Source organism: Piliocolobus tephrosceles, chromosome Y (assembly GCF_002776525.5).
Source record: "Piliocolobus tephrosceles isolate RC106 chromosome Y, ASM277652v3, whole genome shotgun sequence".
NCBI lineage: Eukaryota > Metazoa > Chordata > Mammalia > Primates > Cercopithecidae > Piliocolobus > Piliocolobus tephrosceles.
In genome coordinates this window covers 23,058,887-23,067,450 of record NC_045456.1, presented here as the reverse complement: position 1 = coordinate 23,067,450, position 8,564 = coordinate 23,058,887, and positions in this window count along the sequence as shown.

The following is an 8,564-nucleotide window of genomic DNA, read 5'->3' as shown; positions in this document are numbered from 1 at the left end:
CAGTGAGCTGAGATCCGGCCATTGCACTCTAGCCTGGGCGGCAGAGCGAGACTCCCTCTCAAAAAAAAGAAAGAAAACAAAAAAAAACCACAAAAAATTAGCCGTGCATGTTGGCGGGCGCCTGTAGTCCCAGCTACTCGGGAGGCTGAGGCAGGAGAATGGCATGAACCCAGGAGGTGGAGCTTGCAGTGAGCCAAGATCACCACTGCACTCCAGCCTGGGTGACAGAGCGAGATTCCGTCTCAACAACAATAGCAGCAGCAGCAGCAAAAAGACACTACTTGAATTTCTCCTTCATAATCAGAGTCAATAACTCCTGGGACTACAGTAATGCCCTGTAAGTTAAGATGGCTTTTGCCTAAATTTAGTCCCATGTATCCTGTTGGTAAAGGTCCCCAAAAACCAGTGGGAACTTTGATGGGTTTGTATCCGACAACTAACTTGATTCTTTCTCTTGCGGGGTAGATCTAATCCTGCACTTTGGTGTTCCTGGGGTGGGGGAATCAATGTGCCTCCAGGAACCCATGCCTGAAACAGTGTTGAGGGCTGAACTGGGATTGCCCTTATTGTTTGAGGGGCCTGGGTCCAGGCCCCCATCTCGTTTCCCGACAGCGGGGTGCCATTCTGATGAATCTCAGTGGCACTGATTAGCCCAGTGATATCCTTTGTTACAGTGAGGACAAAGTCCTGGCATTTTTTCTGCTGGTGGGACAACGCATTGTAGATCTTTTCTGTCTTGAGGTCTGGCGGCATTCCTTTTTAAAATTTCATTTTTTCACAATTATAACATTTTCCCATTTGAGGATTTGATCCTTGGCTCGTTTTAGATTTGACTGTCAGGCCTCTGAGCCCAAGCCAAGCCAAGCCATCACATCCCCTGTGACTTGCACGTATAGGCCCAGATGGCCTGAAGTAACTGAAGAGTCACAAAAGAAGTGAAAATGCCCTGCCCCTGCCATAACTGATGATATTCCACCACAAAACAAGTGAAAATGACTTGTCCTTGCCTTAAGTGATGACATTACCTTGTGAAATTCCCTTTCCTGGCTCATCCTGGCACAGAAAACTCCCCCACTGAGCACCTTGTGACCCCCTACTCCTGTCCTCCAGAGAACAACCCCCCTTTGACTGTAATTTTCCTTTACCTACCCAAATACGATAAAGGCCGAGCTAGGTCCGAGGTCCGAGGCCGAACTAGGTCCCAATTTTTCCTCAGCCTCCACTCCCCCACCATATAATCCTTTTATCACCTTCCCTCCTCACACCCAGTCTGGCTTCCAGTTTTGTTCCATGACTAGCTCTCCCCAACCTGCCTAGCAATTTCCTCTTAAAAAGGTGACTGGAGCTAAACACATAGTCAAGTTTAATGCTCCTTTTTCTTTATCCGACTTCTCCCAAATCAGTTAGCGTTTAGGCTCTTTTTCATCAAATATGAAAAACCCAGCCCAGTTCATGGCTCATTTGGCAGCAACCCTGAGATGCTTTACAGCTCTAGACCCTAAAAGGTCAAAAAGCCATCTTAATGTACATTTTGTTACCCAATCTGCTCCTGAAAATAAAGCCCCCAAAATGAAATTCTGGCCCTCAAACCCCACAACAGAACTTAATTAACCCGACTTCAAGGTGTACCATAATAAAGTAGAGGCAGCCAAGTAGCAATGTATTTCTGAGTTGCAATTCCTTGCCTCCACTGTGAGACAAACCCCAGCCACATCTCCAGCGCACAAGAACTTCCAAATGCCTGAACCACAGCAGCCAAGTGTTCCTCCATGACTGCCTCCCCCAGGAGCTTGCTACAAGTGCCAGAAATCTGGCAACGAGGCCAAGGACTATCTACAGTCCAGGATTCCTCCTAAGCCGTGTCCCATCTGTGTGGGACTCCACTGAAAACTGGGTTATTCAGCTCACCTGGCAGCTACTTCCAGAGCCCCTGGAACTCTGGCCCAAGGCTCTTGACGGACTTCTTCCCAGATCTCAGCTTAGCAGGTGAAGACTGACACTGCCCAATAGCCCTGGAAGCCTACAGGACCATCACAGATCCTCTGGGTAACTCTCACAGTGGAGAATAAGTTCGTCCCCTTCTTAATCAATACGGAGGCTACCCTACCAACTACACATGACCTTCTTTTCAAGAGCCTATTTCCCATTGCCTCCATAACTGTTGTGGGTAGTGACGGCCAGCTTTCTAAACCTCTTAAAACTCCCCAACTCTGGTGCCAACTTTGACAACATTCTTAATGCACTCCTTTTTAGTTATCTCCACCTGCCCAATTCCCTTATTAGGCCAAGACATTTTAACTAAATTATCTGCTTCCCTGACAATTCCTAGGCTATAGTCACACCTCATTGCCACCTTTTCCCCCAGTTCAAAGCCTCCTTCACATGGCACACCTCGTTGTCACCTTTTCCCCCAGTTCAAAGCCTCCTTTGCATCCTCCCCTTGTATCCCCCCCCACCTTAACCCACAAGTATAGGATACCTCTACTCCCTTCTTGGCGACTGATCATCTACCCCTTAGCATCTCATTAAAACTTAATCACCCTTACCCTATCAATGCCAATATCCCATCCCACAGCATGATTTAAAAGGATTAAAGTCTGTTACACCAACCTGTTAGACCATGGCCTTTTAAAGTCTGTAAACTCCCTTTACAATTCCCCCATTTTACCTGTCCTAAAACCAGACAAGGCTTGCAAGTTAGTTCAGGATCTGCACCTTATTAACCAAATTGTTTTGCCTATCCACCCCATGGTGCCAAAGCCATATACTCTCCTATCTTCCATATCTCCCTCCACAACCCATTATTTTGTTCTAGATCTCAAACATACTTTACTATTCCTTTGCACCCTTCATACCATCTTCGCTTTCACTTGGACTGTCCCTGGCACCCAACAGGCTCAGCAAATTACCTGGGCTATACTGCTGGAGTTTTTGCCCCGGCCCAGGACGGGCAAATTGAGTTTACTCATGTGCTTTTAGGCTTCAGACAGCCCCCATTACTAAAAGTTAGCTAAAAAAGCAGCTAGCGTTCCAACTTCTATTCCTCATGGCAGTTTTCCTCCTTCACATCAGTCACATACCACAAGGCCTCAGACAGTCCCCATTACTTCAGTCAAGCCCAAATTTCTTCCTCATCTGTTACCTATCCCTTGACATAATTCTCACAAAAACACATGTGCTCTCCCTGCTGATCATGTCTGGCTAATCTCCCAAACCCCAATCCCTTCTACAAAACAACTCCTTTCCTTCCTAGGCATGGTTAGTGCGGTCAGAATTCTTACACAAGAGCTGGGACCGTGTCCTGTAGCCTTTCTCTCCAAACAACTTGACCTTACTGTTTTAGCCTAGCCCTCATGTCTGTGCGCAGCAGCTGCCCCTGCTTTAATACTGTTAGAGGCCCTAAAAATCAGACGCTATGCTCAACTCACTCTCTACCGTTCTCATAACTTCCAAAATCTATTTCCTTTCCCCCACCATCGCTCAAGACAACGCTTTTTCTGATAAGTTAGCTAAAAAAGCAGCCATCAGAAGGCAACAGATCCCATCACTGAGGACAATGCTTATGCTGATAAGTTAGCTAAAAAAGCAGCTAGCATTCCAACTTGTATTCCTCATGACAGTTTTCCTCCTTCACATCGGTCACTCCCCCCTACTCCCCCTCTGAAACTTCCACCTATCAATCTCTTCACACACAAGACAAATGGTTCTTGGACCAAGGAAAATATCTCCCTCCAGCCTCACAGGCCCATTCTATTCTGTCATCATTTCATAACCTCTTCCATGTAAGTTATAAGCTGCTAGCCCACCTCTTAGAACCTCTCATTTCCTTTCCATTGTAGAAATCTATCCTCAAGGAAATCACTTCTTAGTGTTCCATCTGCTATTCTACTACTACTCAGGAATTTCTCAGGCCCCCTGCCTTCCCTACACATCAAGCTGGAGGTTTTGCCCCCAGCCCAGGATGGGCAAATTGACTTTACTCACATGCCTTTAGTCAGGAAACTAAAATATCTCTTGGTCTAGGTAGACACTTTCAATGGATAGGTAGAGGCCTTTCCCACAGGGTCTGAGAAGGTCACCATGGTCATTTCTTCCCTTCTGTCAGACACAGTTCCTCAGTTTGACCTTTCATGTCTATAGAGTCTGATAATGGACCAGCCTTTACTAGTCAAATCACCCAAGCGGTTTTTCAGGCTGTTGGTATTCAGTGAAACCTTGATATCCTTTACCATCCTCAATCTTCAGAAAAGGAAAAACAGACAATGGTCTGTTAAAAACACACCTCAGCAAGCCCAGTCACCAATTTAAAAAGGACTGGACAACACTTTTACCACTTTCCCTTCTCAGAATTCAGCCCGTTCCTCAGAATGCTACAGGATACAGCCCATTTGAGCTCCTGTGTAGACACTCCTTTTTATTAGGCCCCGGTCTCATTCCATACACCAGCCCAACTTGAACTGCACCCCAAAAACTCACCAACCAAACAAGTAATTATGCAGAACCCCTTTAGGCTCTCTCTAATTAGATGTCCTGGGTCCTCCCAATTCTTAGTCCTTTAATACTGGTTTTTTCTCCTCTTATTCAGACCTTGTGTCTTCCATTTAGTTTCTCAATTCATACAAAACTGCATCCAGGTCATCACCAATCATTCTATACGACAAATGTTCCTTCTAACAACTCCACAATATCACCTCTTACCACAAAATCTTCCTTCAGCTTAATCTCTCCCACTCTAGGTTCCCATGCCACCCCAATTCCGCTTGAAGCAGCCCTGAGAAGCATCGCCCATTATCTCTCCATGCCACCCCCCAAAAATTTTCGCCATCCCAACACTTCAACACTATTTTATTTTTCTTGTTAATATAAAAAGGCAGGAATGTCAGGCCTCTGAGCGCAAGCCAAGCCATCACATCCCCTGTGACTTGCAGGTATACACCCAGATGGCCTAAAGTACGTGAAGAATCACAGAAGTGAAAATGCCCTGCCCCTGCCATAACTGATGACATTCCACCACAAAAGAAGTGAAAATATCTGGTCCTTGCTGTAAGTGATGACATTACCATGTGAAATTCCCTTTCCTGGCTTATCCTGGCTCAAAAAACTCCCCCACTGAGCACTTTGTGACCCCCACTCCTGCCCACCAGAGAACAATCCCCCTTTGACTGTAATTTTCCTTTACCTACCCAAATCCTATAAAACGGCCCCACCTTTACCTTCCTTTGCTGACTCTTTTTCAGACTCAGCCCACCTGCACCCAAGTGATTAAGAGGCTTTATTGCTCACACAAAGCCTGTTTAGTGGCCTCTTCACACAAACGCACATGACATTGACAACTCTTAGAGTTAGCCATTGCTTGCACTAACATTGCAGATTGATGAAGCTCAGTTTCTATATCCTGACAAGCTCTGAGAAAATTTTCCAAGTTTTTTATACACCTTGCTGGTGCTACTGCATGTTTATAATCCTTGTTTGCATTCTCAAAATCCAATAGTACTGTTTCTGATGTTTATGCACTTACTTTTACCAAAGAACTTTTAATTTTCATATGGCTATTATCTTCATATGGTTATTATCTAGCATCCTTTTGTTTTAACTTGAAGACTCCCTTTTAAGATTTCTTCTAGGACAGCTCTAGTGGGAATGAACCTTCCACAGCAGTTTTTTTTTTTTTTTTTGAGACGGAGTCTTGCTCTGTTGGCCAGGCTGGAGTGCAGTGGCCGGATCTCAGCTCACTGCAAGCTCCGCCTCCCGGGTTTACGCCATTCTCCTGCCTCAGCCTCCCGAGTAGCTGGACTACAGGTGCCCGCCACCTCGCCCGGCTAATTTTTTTGTATTTTTTAGTAGAGACGGGATTTCACCATGTTAGCCAGGATGGTCTCGATCTCCTGACCTCGTGATCCGCCCATCTCGGCTTCCCAAAGTGCTGGGATTACAGGCTTGAGCCACCGCACCCGGCCTCTTCCACAGTTTTTATCTCTGAAAGTCGTTATCTTTCATTTTTGAGAATAACTTTGCTACCTACTGAACTCTCAGGTTTTTTTTCTTTTTTTTTCCTTTCAGCACTTAAAATAGTTACCCTGCTGCCTTCTGGCTTGCAAAGTTTCTTCTGAGAAGTATCTGCTGATAATCCCTGTTTTGTTTCTGGTGTTCATAATCTTATTGAGAATTCTTTGTACATGACGAATCACTTTTCTTTTGATGCTTTCAAGATTTTCTGTGTCTGTGGTTTTTCCCCTCCTTCTCCCTTCCCTTCGCCTCCCCTCCCCTCCTCTCCTTTCTTTTTTTTTTTTTTTTTTTTTGACAGGGTGTCTTTCTGTTGCCCAGTCTGGACTGGAACTTTTGGCTCAACTAATCCTCCTGTCTCAGCCTATTGAGTAGCTGGGAATACAGTCATGGGCCATCACAGTCGATTCCTTGTTTATAACTTTAGATGTGATTATAATATGTCTCTAAATGTGTCTCTGGGTTTTTCATACTTCCATTTCTTTGATGCTTGTATTTGTATATCTTTGTCTTCATATTTGGGAAGTTTGTGGGTATTATTTATTCAAAGAAGTTCTGTAATCCTTATTTTGTTGTATCTTCTCCTTTAGGGACTTTCATAATGTATATATTGGATTGCTTGATGCTATCCATAAATCTCGTAGGCTTTGTTCACTTGTCTTCATTCTCTTCTCTTTTGATTCATTAGCCTGATAATTTCAAATGATCTTTCTTTAGGTTTGCTGAATCTTTTTCTTCAGGTTTGTTTAACCTTTCTAATAAATTTTTCAATGCAGTCATTATATTTTCAGCTTCAGAATATCTTTTTAGTTCTTTTTTATAATTTGTCTCTTTTTGTTTTTTGGATTTCACTTCTGTTTCTGTTCATATTCTCCCTTAGGTCTTTGAGAATATTAAAGACAATGTCTTACCAAGTAAGTCTTAGATTTACTTTTTCTTCAGCATTGATTTCTGGAGATTTATTTGCTTCATGTGAATGAGCCATGTTTCTCTGATTCTTTGTATCCTTTGAGATCTTTTGTTATAAATTGAGCATTTGAAAAAACAGCTGCTTCTCTGTTCTTTATGCAAACTAGCACTATGTAGGGAATGACTTTCAGTAATCAGCCCAGAATGAAAGCTAATGGTTTTCTAAGGCTTTTTCTAGACCTGTGGCTGACCTGAGCTTGTGTGTTTGCCTTATTCCACAGTTTTCTCATAATTGTGGCTACTTTTAAATGTCTTTATTTCCCCCAGAGTCATACCCTTGCCACCTCTCTAAAACTTGCTGTTCTATTATGTTCCTGTTCCTGTAACTGGGCCCCCAAGATGCAGGATTTACTGTAGCTCTCAGGCTCTCAGTCCCAGGATTGTTGTGAATAGCTTCCAACTGATACCCAAACTATGCTGCAGTTTTTCTCAAGGGCTTTAAATCAGACAAAGTACAAACTATTAAGAGTGCTTTGGCAGCCCTCAGATAAGCTAACACTTTGAAAATGAGTTTCATCCTCTCTCTCTCTCTTTTGGGGGTGGTGAACAGTGTCTCGGTCTGTCACCCAGGCTGAAGTGCAGTGGCTCTATCTTGGCTCACTGCAAGCTCTGTTTCCCAGGTTCAGACCATTCTCCTGCCTCAGCCTCCCAAGTAGCTGGGACCCGCCACCACGCCCAGCTAATTTTTTTTTGTATTTTCAGTAGAGATGAGGTTTCACCATGTTAGCCAGGATAGTCTAGATCTTCTGACCTCATGATGCGCCCGTCTTGACTTCCCAAAGTGCTGGGATTACAGGTGTGAGCCACCACGCCCGGCCAAGTTTCACTCTTTTCTTATATCTTGAGGACAGCAACCGGGAAAAGGTGTCATCACTGTACCAGACTGCATGTTGTAGATGATAGGGCAAAAGCAAGCAAAAATGCCTTTCATGATTCCAGTGTTAGTATTTCCAGGCTCCAAGAACTGTGGTACCAGGAGAAATTTCCTGCCATTATGGGTGTGCTTTTTCTTGAGTGAATACCTTGTTAGTTGCAGAAGATCCCTAATTACTTTCTAAATTTCCCACAGAGTACTTTGGTCAGTATATTGTTGTTTACTTTGTATTTCTGTTGGGAGAACAAAGACTTACAGACTTCAAGTCTCCAACTCTTCTGATTTTTCTCCTTCTCTTATATTTTTACAATTGTAACTTTTACCCATGTTAAAGTGAGTTTTGTTTTTCCTAAATGATTGGCCTTGTTATTGGCCAGAACAAACTTGAAGAACACAGCATAATTTGCTCTGCTATTAAGACTAATCTGCTTATGAAAAATATGATTTTCCAGTTGTTTACTTGTTTTCATTTAAAGCTATTGTAATCTTTTCAGCTCCTGATGAGCTTAAGAAAATATTTTTGCATTTTTAAAGGAGAAAAGAATATATAATGAGATTTAAAAAAAATTAGGCTGAAGTGTTTTGTGTATTGTCAGGGTTTCTTAAAGGGACTTAAAGTGCTCTTTATTTGCTGGTTTCTAATATCATAGGAATATCATAATATTCCTAATGTGTAGGAATATTGTGATAGAGGAAGATGAGCATATATATAGCAGCA